The sequence below is a fragment of the Ictalurus furcatus genome, chromosome 2 (genome assembly GCF_023375685.1).
Source record: "Ictalurus furcatus strain D&B chromosome 2, Billie_1.0, whole genome shotgun sequence".
NCBI classification, from domain to species: Eukaryota; Metazoa; Chordata; class Actinopteri; order Siluriformes; family Ictaluridae; genus Ictalurus; species Ictalurus furcatus.
In genome coordinates, this window is record NC_071256.1 from 34313983 (window position 1) to 34328360 (window position 14378).

Sequence of the window (14378 nt, forward strand, 5' to 3'; positions counted from 1 at the left end):
GTTTTGTGGTCTTTTCACTATAATTGTGTGGCTGGCCTTCTCCACAGGTTTTCCTCAGTGACCTATTTGACTTTTAGGACACACCACACAAAGATCCCTAATGTAAAATTGAAGATTATTCATTTATTCATTCACCTCAGAAAGTGCTTTATCCTGGTTAGGGTTGCAGTGGATCTGGAGCCAAGCCTGGGAGCACTGGGCACAAAGCAGGAGACTTTACCCTGAATGGCATGCAGAATACAACGCAGATCATTGTCGCTTTGTTTCTCGACGCTCTTTGGATTCTTTGTATACCTCGTTGGTACCAATTGTCAGCTCGGATGAAGGGTATCATTTACATTTACATTTATTTATTTAACAGACACTTTTATCCAAAGCGACTTACAAATGAGGATATCAGATAGTATCAGATTCCTCGCTCTCTGTCACCCCGCCTCCGTAGAGGTGGAGTGAATGCTTGTTGCCTTCAGGCACTGGCCCGGGAATCCCTGGAAAAAAACGACCTGGCTGCAACGAGGTTAACCCTGGTAAATTCTAGATCGCTAGCCAACAAAACATTTATTTTGAATGATTTTTTTCACCTCCAATAGCCTGGACCTACATTAAGTGACTGAAACTTGGATGGGTGCTGGTGAGTCAAGTTCTTTTTCAGAGCTTTTACCCCTCAATTGTACTTATTTTAATTCTCAGAGGTCTACTGGACGAGGAGGAGGAGTTACTCCAGTTTTGAACTCAATGTCTTTGAGTTGGATCGACTTCACCCAGTGCTGTGCGCTGTGATATAATCACCCACCTAAATACCATAAAGATTTGATTCATCACTTTTCTGATTTTTTGGTTGGAATAATGCCAAAATATGATAGGGTTGTAATTGTGAGAGATTTTAATATCCATGTGTGTTGTCCCTCTATGCCGCTGGTTAATTAATTAATTTATTTTTTAAAAATCTTATTCAGCCTTTTAACTTGGCACGGTTTGTGACTCCCTCCACACATGAGCATGGACACATATTAGATCTGGTTTTATCATGTGGTCTACCTGTTTGTAATATTGAACTATGTGATGCTATTTTCTCTGACCACATGCCTGTATTATTTGAGGTCTATCTTTCTTGTATTTCTAAAACAAGTATCCCAGCTCATCATTCTCGACATTTAGCCCTTTAACTGCTGAACTGTTTTCTGAGGCTTTTAAAAACACTGATGAGCTTCATTCTGGTATTCTTCATATGGTCTTAATACAGAGGAGCTAACTTCACTGTTTTATTCTACCTGTCATCTATACTATTGCAATCTTTGTTAGATCTACATGGTTTTCAAGAAGTACTTCAATCTGGTTTTAAATCCCTCCATAGCACAGAAACAGCCCTGCTAAAAGTTTTTAATGATCTGTTACTAGCCACTGACTGGTGATTATGTTGTTCTCACGCTCCTAGATCTTACAGCTGCATTCGACTCTGTAAACCATAGCATCTTAATGTATTATTTGGAGCATTGTATTGGCATTACAAGGTACTGTGTTGGAGTGGTTTAGGTCTTATCTGTCTGACAGAAGTTTTTCTGTCCACCGGTCATGATACGGAGATGGATGCAAGTGCAGATAATAAATGTAATAAAGACCAAAACAAAAACCACAAAAGACACTAAGATCTTGTGGCAAAACACTATGGAAAAGACTAAACATAAACCAAAGACCATACACACAGCCAAAAAAAAAAAACAAACAAGGAGTGCAGTGCAAACTGTGACTATATACACGAGTGCTCGTTAACTAGAACATGATTCAGGTGCAGGTGGTCATGTGACTGTGATGTAGTGAGGTGCAGTGGCTGCTGGGAACTGTAGTTCAGAGTTCCTTCTCTGATACGTGACACCACCTTGGGGATTTTGTGTCCACCTTGACGTATCTCTCGTGTGGAGTCCCTCAGGGCTCCATTCTTGGGCTTATGTTGTTCAAATTATACATGTTTCCCCATGGGTCAATTTTTAGGAAATATGGCATCTTGTTTTATTGATATGCAGATGATACTCAACTATCTCTGCCTTTGAAAAGGAAAGATGCTAACTCCATAGCATCGTTGTTAGACTGTCTTGAGGATATTAAAGCATGGATGGCCTTAAATTTTTAAAAGTTTAATGAAGGGAAAACAGAAGTCGTGGTATTTGGACCCGGGGGTGTCCGTGGGGCTCCTTATCTGGATTTGGGTGTCATAAAACCATATGTGAAGCCCACCGTAAAAAAAAAATAAATAAATAAAAACCTGGGTGTTGTTATGGACAGTGACTTTAATCTGGTTAAGCAGATTAATTCAGTAATTAAATCTATTTATTTTTTTTCCGTTGAGGCAATTATCGAAAGTCAAGTCTTTTCTGTCTTTTAACGACTTTGAAAAGGTTATACATGTTTTTATTTCGACTCGTCTTGACTACTGTAGTGAGCTTTATGTAGGCATTAGCCAAGCCTCCATAACATGTTTTCAGATGGTACAATGCTGCTGCTCATCTGTTAACAGAAACCTGCAAGCGAGGTTATAAATAAATGTTACACCAATATCAGCCTCTCTTTACTGGCTTCCTGTTCATTTTAGAATTGATTTTAAGATTTTAGTTTTAGCATTTACATCGTTAAATGGACTAGCCCCAAGATATCTGTCTGATTTAATACAACCACATGCTCCATAAAGAGCACTTAGGTCCTCTGAGCAGTTACTTTTGGTCGTCCCTCGAGCGAGGCTGAAAAGTAGGGGTGACCGTGCTTTTGCAGTTGCAGCCCCAAAACTTTGGAATAATTTGCCTTTACATGTTAGGCCCAGACAATTTCTGCTTTTAAATCTAGTCTTAAAACTCATTTTCACTTCTTGCCGTTTAACTCAGTATGAGAGCTGTTTTTATCATTTTGTTCTTGTTGTATGTGTTTACTGTTTTATTCTGATTATGTTTGTACAGCACTTTGGTAAACACGTTGTTTTTCAAATTGCTCTATACACAAACTTTGACTTTGACATGTCTGTATGTAATATCCTTATAAGTTTACTTCTTAAACAGAGTTATTATTAACAGAAAAGCTTAATTATGTGTAATGTTATAAACATGCAAATTAAACAGTATATACTTTCTTTCCGCAGCATGAATACACAAGGTCAAAACTGCATGTGCAAGGTCACAAAATATGTTTCATTAACCTGCAACATATGGTACAGGCATAGAAGATGAAATTTATACATACTGATGCTATAATCCCATCTGTTCGTCCCCAGAAAGAAAACTGCAGTAAGATTTATACCAAAACTAAAACAAAAACCTATTGGCCAAGTGAAAAAGATTCCATTATATCCTGTGGGGAAAAGAGGATTTGTACTTTTTTTTTTCTTTCTTCAGTATAAAGAATTCAAGAATACTCCAAGTAATGGCCAAGTTTAAAACATAGAACAATCAAATATAGATGTGTTTGTCAGAAAGGCAATGCTTCCAGGGGTTTTAGCTCAAATTGGTAGGTATGCGGGCATGTGTATACTGTAATAAATGCTAACAAAACCAGTTTTTATTCAAATGTGTGACAAACATATGGACATTGTGAAGACCAACACTGAGATTTATAAATAGATCGTTTATCATTTACAAATTGGACAAAATCATTACAAATGTCCTCCAACATACACTATATGGACAAAAGTTTGGGGACACCTGACCATCACACCCATTTGTGGTTTTTCCCCAAACCGTTGCCACAAAGTTGGAAGCACACACTTGTCTAGAATGTCTTTGTATGCTGTAGCATTACAATTTCCCTTTACTGGAACAAAGAGGTCCAAACCTGTTCCAGCATAACAATGCCCCTATGCACAAAGCGAGCTCCATGAAGACATGGTTTGCCAAGGTTGGACTGGAAGAACTTGAGTGTCCTGCACAGAGCCATGACCTCAACCCCACTGAACAACTTTGGGATGAACCTGACCTCACTAATGCTCTTGTGGCTGAATGAACACATATCCCCACAGCCACGCTCCACAATCTAGTGGAAAGCCTTCCCAGAAGAGTGGAGGTAATTACAACAGCAATGTGGAATAGATTTGTAATTGGATTTTCAAAAAGCACATTGTGATGGTCAGGAGTGCACGTACTCTTGGCCTTATCTCATCCAAATAGTACATTTCACTGAGTGAAAGTGAGTGAATAAATCAGAGAGAGCCCACTAGACCACTTGTGGATGCGATGTAAAGGCTTTTTGATTTCAGAGTCCATGCAGTTTATGCTTCACAGCAGTCCAGTGCATTCAGCTTTGAAACCGTGTTAATGGATGAATGTTCAGGATTCCAATAATTAGTACTTCACTTTTGCACCAATGGTTTGAATGCGACAGAATAACAGTGTGCAGAAATGTCAGAAATGGAGGGGAACTGCAGTAGACTGTTAAAAGCTTCTTCTTATTTAATAATTTTACATAATTATCGAGTGAAAAGCCATTTTTTTGTGTGCAAAAACACTCAGGCCATATCCTTCACGACAATAAAACCGGTCCGACAAGAAATTCCAGAATGTTCACGCTTATTCCGTATGCACGTTAATTAATTGGCGAGCTAGCCAAAACTGAAATGCTTAATATTTTAAAAGAAATCCTAATACTAACCTCTCCTGCAATTTCACTCATTTGAGTAATGCTCATCTCCTTAAATAAGGTCACAAAGGAGGAAATAAGATGGATGTCTATCTCACAGACCAACCCATTATGTCTCACTATATCTCAATTATTTAAAAGTCCAACCCCAATGCTGTCACATTATTAGAAATGATAAGAATTTGAGAAGCCTGGATTGATGTTAAGTAATTAAAATCTTGACAGTGGACTAAAAAGAATCCCGGTAATGGATCCCTTCTTTCTTCTTTCATTTCTGTGACACGTTAGAGTAGTCTACCATATACCATATACCTTATTCTGCATAAACAGCATGTTTGCTGACTTTGCCTAGAGATAACAATCTAGTCTACACTGTGCAAATTGCAAATGCATTTGTATCACTTTTCACAGTTCACTATCCTCTCAGGCTCTGAGTTACTAAGAGTCCAAATATAAAGGCAAATTTTATGTGTGCAGTGGGATAAATTGCACACACAGTTGGTGGGACGTATCGCAGGTGATTTACAAAGAAAGCCTGACATATGCAAAACAGAGGTAGAAAACTATATGTAAATGAGTTTTTTGTATGTGCTATTTGTACCCAATACTACGTACAACACCTGCAATGATTCACGGCAAGAAACTCTTCGAAATGTAGTGTAAAATACAAATTAATGTAAAATAAAAGCTAGTAAACTTGGTTGTTTATTAAGAAAAAATGCGAGTCTCCGGCTCTGTTCAAATACGGTCAGTATGTGATATGCGACCATGTGGTTAAAATGATTAGTTATCATTTTGAGAAGCTGATTCTTTTCAGACACAATTAAGGCATACATTATATACACTTATTATTCAGCCTTGACATGTGGAATAACTTTGTATTCTGCTGATGAAATATGGCTTTTGCAAATTTAATGCCTGCCCTTTGTTTGTACTAATTTGTACACGAGACTTTCAGGCTGCAATTAATCCAACTGACAGAACACAAATTCTCATATACATACACACACACACACACACACACACACACACACATACATAATATATATATATATACACACACACACACACACACACACACACACACACACACACGTATATACACAAATGCAAATCTTTATTAACTGAGTGGGCTTCAAATACTAAAATACCACTGAGATCATAGTGATTATATAATCACGTGTTTGTTCAATATACATAGCTTTATAATCACTGATTTTTTTAAAAAAATGGCACTGATTCCAAATTCCCAAGAACTTGTATGTGCTATGGTTCTTCCATCAAATCCACCAGAAATCACATTTGGTGCAACCGAAAGGTGCTCGCCATTCTTGATGATGCTGCAGCCATCCACGGCAAAATCAGGTGTGCTCTCAGGGTGGGAGAGACATACTCCCTCCCCACCATCAATCACAGTGACTCTAACTAATTAATTCCTTAGATTTATATAGCGCTTTTCTAGGCACTCAAAGTGCTTTACATTGGGGGGGGGGGTCTCCTCAAAGACCAGCAGCGTGTAGGATCTACCAGGATGATGCAACGGCAACTATAGTGCACCAGAACACCCACCAGCTATTGGTGTGGAGTAGAGGAGAGTGATGTAATTTCACTCATTTGAAGATTACATCATCAGGGATGGAGATTATTGTGGGGTGGCGGCGGGGGTGCATGATAGATGAGGGCTAATAGAGGAATATTAATGACCACAGCGAGTCAGAACCTTGGTTTAATGTCTCATTCAAAAGTCCATACTGTTTTTACACTATAGTGTCCCCGTCACCATACTAGGGCATTGGGACCCACACAGACCACAGGGTGAGCGCCCCCTGCTGGCCTCCCTAATACCACTTCCAGCAGCAACTTTAGTTTTCTTCAGGAGGTCTCCTATCCAAGTACTGGCCAGGCTCAACCCTGTTTAGCTTTAGTGGGAAACCAGGTGAGAACTGCAGGGTGATATGGCTCTGACAAGCAGACAATCTAGATTCGAGACATTCAATGGGCATCTTTCAACTCAAGTATGCAGAAGAGAGTACATAGTGTTTTCCTCCTACGTTATGATGATACCCTGGGATGCTGCATGAGCAGAATTTTGAAAAAAATGAGATTGGTTGGCATTAACCCTCCCAGGTTGGGAGCTGTTAGTAAGTAGGAACTGGCAGGTGACTGAATTTTGTCTCCGAAACTCTCCATTCTCCCATTCTAATAGCTTAAAGTATTTTAATAACTCAAAATAAAATAGATTTTTAAAGATACTAGAATTCTTGTACATTTTGTCTGAGATTTGCCTACACATTAGCACTTTTTTTTTATTGTAGGAGCAAAGACTAGTCTAGTTGCTTTAGCTGCCCCAACTGTGTTTTATTACCTTCTTTTTTTGCAACTAATGAAATTTAGATTAGTATCATTTTCAACCAATAACAAACAAAAAAAAGTGCATATAAATGACAGTAAACTAAAAAGGCTATTGTTCATTTAGCCCCAGGTGTTCATCCTTTCGCCAAGTTCATTACCACCTTAGACCCTGTTTAGTTGCATATCAAAGGCTTCTACATGTCTTAATCATAATGGCAGTCTGAATTGAGAAAGAAAAGCCGAACCTGCATTGAGACCCCTGAGGCCAACCTGTCTGATCGTTAATTAACCTTTTTTAAAAAAAGCCACTACGCATTAGCATGCTGATTACTGACCCCTCCACATGACATAATGCATTCAGAAATTGCTATCAGTCTGAGAAGACCAGGGCTAACTAAACAACATAATCATTCAAGACAGCTAATTCTACTTCATGTGAAAGAGACTTGCTTAGAGGTTAATCAGCGCTTGAAGGCACAACCTTGCCGAAGTTAAATCAAACTAAATGAAAATGAAGCACACTCATGTGCACATATTTTTCGCCATCACCGAAACTCTATTACAGTTCAAAGTTACACTCTGAAAGTAATTAAACTTTAGATAGCTACAAAGGATTATGATTAGCTGCTGTGAACATCATCCATTAATGAAGGTTGCTATGTGTATCCTGGCTCCAATTCATGACACACAACGATTATAAAGAAGGAAAAGGAAAAAAAAAAAAAGGAGAGAGAAAAAAAAATAAACCCACAAGGAATGAAAACATTAGCACAGCTCTCCCTCTCTCACCTTCCCCCTGGCTTTCTTAAAAGAGGTCTGAAAAAGATCTGAAGCTGGTTTATTTATATCTTTCTGTCATGGTATAAAGGCACCCACATACAGATCACACGTCTTCATGACATGATTGACACGCTAAGGAAACTTTGCCAAGGAAAAGACTGCGTAAGATTTAAGCATAGGAAGATTTGCACAGGATTGTATGTACTTGCAAACACCCAGTGCAGGTGAATGCTTAAAAAATACGCCGGCAATAATAGAAACTGTCGGGAAAGGTCATTCCATGAGAAAATATTACCAGCGTTTGGCTTTTAACCTTTCGGAACAGTACGCATAGCGAGGATGCAGTGGTTGAAACAGTGGCGCCAGGAGCGCATTGAGATCCACAACAATTTAATCTTAAAAGAGGCCAAGAAAAAAAAAAAAAGCGCAAATAAAAGACTTACGATTATAAATCTCTGACAAGAACTTTGCTTCCCATTCTTCTTTCGGCACAGTGTGAAATTAAAAGTGGGAGGAAAAGCATTTGCATCCCTCCTTCAACTGACCTTGTTTCTTGAACCGTACAATTTGAAAATAGCTCTTTTTGAAGATTCTGTATTACAAAAGCATACCTGTGATGTTGATTTCACTGCGATGTGCACTTTTAAGAATTTAAATCAGCATGTGGGAAGAACTTCAATAAATTTCAGCTTACCATTCATTTTATGGAAAGAAGACTCGTCTTACACTTTTGTGTATTTGCACTTTGTGTAGTCTTGCGTACCGTCCTGCGTTGCACCATGGACCTGAACAAACATCATTTCGTTCCAATGTATACGAGCTATATAGAGGAATGGCGATTAAAAACCTACTTGACTTGAATATAAAAGAAGTCACTGCTATTTTTTTTTTTTTTTTTTTTTTTTAAATGGGGTTGGGATTTTCTTCCTTTGCATGTAATGGATATGTGAATGTGTGTAATAAAACATATGATCAAGTGTAAACGTTATGTACACATGTTTATAATGTATATATTAGGGATGTAAGTGAATAATAAATAATAATTTAAAAACAAGATGTAAGATATTTAACACTGGCTGTTGAGAGACAGAGAGAAAGACTGAGAGTGTGTGTAGCTCATAGACTTGAAAAGGCCACAGGCAATCATTTAAATTTACGTGTTAACGATCCACCGCATGTCAGATATACAACCACAAGATTAAAAGGGTGGGTCATTTATAGCAAGAGGGGGGAAAAAAAAAAAACCCAGCAGCATCGGATGATGTAATGGTATTCACCGGTTAAGCAGTGGACAAAAGCATGGAGGATGGGAAAGAAAGAAATGAGAGAAATCTGATGACATTAAACAAACTGCGAGAGGTAGAGCTTAGTGAATCGCATTAGAATTGTATATCAGGTAGATATTTGCAGAGGTGCATGCACTGAAATTCCCACTAAACCATAAGAAAAATAATTTTACCATCAAAAAACACTAGCGGGGCGCATGGTGGCTTAGTGGTGAGCACGTTCACCTCACACCTCCAAGGTCGGGAGTTTGATTCCCACCGTGGCCCTGTGTGTGCAGAGTTTGCATGTTCTCCCCGTACTGTGGGGGTTTCCTCCGGGTACTCTGGTTTCCTCCCCCAGTCCAAAGACATGCATGGTAGGCTGATTGTCATGTCTAAAGTGTCCGGAATGTGTGTATGTGTTTGCGTGCCCTGTGATGGATTGGCACCCTGTCCAGGGTGTACCCCGACTTGTGCCCGATGCTCCCTGGGATAGGCTCCAGGTTTCCCCGTGACCCTGAAAAGGATAAAGCGGTATAGAAGATGGATGGATGGAAAACACTGGTGGACAAGGTGGCTATGTTTTTTTTTTCAGATGTATTCTGAGCAACATTATAAAACAGTCTCAGCTAATTTTTTTTACCAACCAAAGAGGCCACATTCCTAACCAGGTAGTTTCTGGTCACTTACAGGACCAAGGTGGGACGGTGGTAGGAGCTATACTAAACGTTAGAGAGTGGAAGAAATCAAAGAGAATAGTGTCTGAAATGCAACGTTCACAAAAGAAGAAACTATAGGTAAATATCCGTTACTGTCAACAGCAGGCTCAGACATAAGGAAGTGTGTGTGTATGGGTGTCATACCTGGTCAGGGGAGACTGGCCAATAAGAGGGCGTTAACATTTTGGCAGGCATTTATAATCTTCATAATCTTACAGAGCACTGATGTCAAAGTTGATTACAAAACTAAGTGAAGACCTGTTCTTAAACCCCAGCCCTGTATTCCAGTACTGCTTTACACTCTACTGTTGGCTCGGATATGTGTGCCTCAAGTACATGACGAACCGACACACACAAAAACATGACAGCAGACACAATGTAAATAACGGTCTATTTGAACTATGCATAGAAGTGGCTCGCTAACGTGTTAACTTGCTAACTATCCAGTTATGAAGCATTTTATTTGCATCTCTGTACCCCCAGCTGATGTTTTGATGTTTTCCCATCATCTCTCCAAGCAAAAGCTTTTGGATTCAAGGAGTAAACGACTTGGGAAACAATGATAATACAAACGACATAATGTTTCATTGAATCGGTTAATGCAAACATGATCAATCTGCAGTGACATCTGAATCGGTTACGCTTCATTGCCCTATTGAGTAGAGTCAGACTAAATCAATATAGGTGTCTGACAATGAAAAGTAAATAAAATCAGCCCAGTTGAATGAATTAGCATGTATACACGTGTATACAGGTGTAGAACCTGTGCTTACACAAGTAGATATTTAGCAATCAGACAGGTGACTGTGACACAACTGATAATACATTTAAAATGATCAAAAATGTAAGTAGCAGAGATGGAGTGAACCCCGCATGGCACCGTGTTAATGATGAGGCTCGGCTGCTTCTTGATCAAAGAGAGAAGAGTGGGTGAGAAAGACAAAGGAAGACTATCACACACACACACACACACACACACACACCCCTAAATTTAAATCTCTTTCTCTCTCTCTCTCATACACACACAGTGTTCACTCACTATTAATCTCACTCATTCTTGCACTCTCACATTCTCTCCAAGATGTACTAAACATTTATAGAGATTTTTTTTTTTTTAGGTCTAATTTGACTACATTCTGCATAAAAACCTGCCTTAAAATCAGACTTTAATGCACTTCTTCCCTATGAAAAAGAATTGTGTAGGAAGTTAGCACAGAAATGTGTGTGGACATGTGAAATGCGGCAGATTATATATTCCATTCGTTGTACTAAATGTTTAGCCAACTAGCAGAACTCAATTTTGGGACATTTTTGCACAGTAAACTCAGGGTTTTGTTGTTTTTTTTTGTTGCTTTTTTCCCCCCTCAAAATTACAAGAACATTTAAGGACCTTAAGTTCCTGAGATTTTTTTTTTTTTTTTTTTTTTTGCAATTTACAATTGTATTCAAAGTAAATTATTCTGTTCACCTTAGAGTACATCAGAGTAAAACCAACTGGCATGTCAGCCATAGTAATACCTCTACACCATGACCTTGTTCTGATAGGAGAGTCTTCATTTAATAAGAGCATTACAGTCATGCAGAAAACACAACAGGGCATGCTCTTATAGAAAAGTAATCCCCAACAGGATGGTGTGATATGGCTTGATGCAGAGGTCAGGTGATCCCCGGACAACAATATCGGGGTAATCCTAAATACACGAACGAGGGAAAAGAAAAAGCTCGACAACCAGAGAATCACAACATGGAACAAAAAAGTCTCGGTACAGACAGGCGGGGAAACACCGAACAATACTTCACACTGAACACGAGGGTTTAACTAAACAAACGAATCAAAGTGAAAGCAGGTGAGAGTAATTGGGAAAGACGAGGGAGACAACCAATGACAGGACATGGGAGGAGACAAGACTTGAATCAAAACAAAACACATCTGGCAACATAAACTGACAGCTTGGGAGAATGCGATGCAGCACTGCGAGCTGCAAGGAAATATGTGACATAATGATATCACTTACATTCTAGCAGCTATAAACAGTCGTTCCCTCACCAGCCTCCGTTTTACCTTATCCATCCATCCATCTTCTATACCGCTTATCCTTCCTTCAGGGTCACGGGGAAACCTGGAGCCTATCCCAGGGAGCATCGTACACCCTGAACAGGGTGCCAATCCATCACAGGGCACAATCACATACACATTCACACACCCATTCATACACTACAGACACTTTGGACATACCAATCAGCCTACCATGCATGTCTTTGGACTGGGGGAGGAAACCGGAGTACCTGGAGGAAACCCCCGCAGCACGGGGAGAACATGCAAACTCTGCACACACAGAGCCACGGTGGGAATCGAACCCCCGATTCCCACCTGGAAGTGTGAGGCAAACGTGCTAACCACTAAGCCACCGTGCGCCCTGTTTTACCTCATCTTGAAGGTAACATGATTTAAAACAAATGCAGTTTGTCATGTTACTGAGAAACCGGAAACTACAAAGCCCTGAAGACCTAAGGTGGAAAATGTACCTTTACAAAGAGTTGACACTGGAGACTCCTTCCATAAGTGCTAAATAAACATTCCCATACCAAAAGCTTCACCCTATTATAATGTCTCTCTCTCTCTCTCTCTCTCTTTCTTCCTTCCCAACTCACTCTCATTCTCAAACTTACACTTTCACTATCACACTTTTTCACTTTTTTCCCCTCACACTCTTACCCAGTCTCTCTATCACGATCACATTATCTTTGACTGATGATAAACCCTGCCTCTGCCTGTTACTGCATCACCCTGACATCTTGAGCAGCTTTTCCATGAAGAGCGTGCACCCATGAGACCTTTTACTTTCCTGGCACGTCTAACCCAGCTAACACCTTTTTTTCCCCCCTTCCACCAGTGTAAATAAAACACTTTTCTGGGCATTTCAGCAGCTGTGCTGTGTTCATGCCATATTCGTCCTATATACATGTGGGTGGCTTTTGAAAAACCTTCACATAGTCAAATTCTGACATATTCGAATTTCATTTCCTTTCAACTAGCGAGGCGATTTTAGACTACTTACCACAGTGATTGCTAATGTTTCCGAATAGATAAATTCATTATGCTTGTACAAAACACCTTGATTGCAGAACACTTTGGTTATAGCAGACATTCATTTAAAACAGTCTCAAGCTTTTGTAATCAGAGTACAATTTTACAGGGAATGTAGAGTACTAGAGTAACTACTCTGCTTAAGAGCCAGCACTTGATTTTTAACTTCACTTCAGCTTTGCATGTGTGACCAACCTGCCATGAACTGTGAGTGCTGAAAGTATGCTAATAAAGACACTTACTATAAATCAACCTGGGTCACTTAACCTCATTATCTATAAAAGATCATGTCTGATACTGTTATCTAACACCTTATTGTGTCTTTGATATTCATTCACGCCAGGAAACCTGTTCCAACTGTTGTGCTCTGACAACCTTGAGTCATACAGTATATCATGATAAGATCAGGATCCAGATGTGCAAACTAATATCCCAGAAGACTTGCAGTTGGAATCGCAGCCGAAGGTGGTTACAGAATCAGGTGGGTGAATATTTATGCAACAGCTGTACAGCTTGGGTATCGCCTGGCTTGGTACACTGCGTGCTAGTTAGATTTTTGTAGTCCAACTTGCATCAGCACCAACATGACTATCTACGATTTTCCCAATTCCCAATTCGTCAATTGCCAATTCCCACCCACTAACTAACTCTCCCACCACATAAACGCAATCAACCGACTAGCATGAAACAAGGAACAGGTGAACACAATCAGGGAAACAAGCCAACCAATCAGGGAAACTACGCAAACATAAGCACATGGTGATCATTAAAATATGAACCATGATACCAAGGGAGAAGAAAAATGTGATAGATCATTCATCTTCTCACGCACACACTGGTTTTACTCGTTCACAATTAATTGAGTATTTATTCATGAAATCAAGAAACATCCATACATTTTCTGTACCACTTATCCTGCACAAGGTTGCAGAGGAGCCTGGTGACCATCCCAGGGAAAATGGGGCACAAGGCAGGAACATCCTAGACGGGGTGCCACCCCATCGCAGGGCACAATCGCACACACATTCATACACTAAGGATAATTTGGAAATACCAATCAACCTACAACGCATGTCTTTGGACTGACGGAGGAAACAACTGGAGTACCCGGAGGAAAACCCCAAAGCACGGGGAGAATATGCAAACTCCACACACACACACACACACACACAAGGTGGAGGCGGAAACTGGAAATTGAACCCCCAATCCTGGAGGTTAACCACTAAGCCACTGTGCCCTCCAATCAGGAAGAAACTAAAAACGATTAGGAGCAGTTCTAAATAAAGTAAATAATTATAAATCTCCTAAGTGTAAATCTCACTATCACCCATATTCACACTTTTGCTCGGGATAATCAAATCACGAACAAGGCAAAGGCTAGGGTTAGATTTAAGTCCTTACAAGGATAGAAAGACAAGCATGTAAGGTGTGTGTGTGTGTGTGTGTGTGTGTGTGTGTGTGTGTGTGCTCACAGATGGTACAAAAACACAGCATCATTTTATTAAGCATGTCTACTCCAGAAGACACTGATGGCACAAGTTATCACTTATTTATTTACAC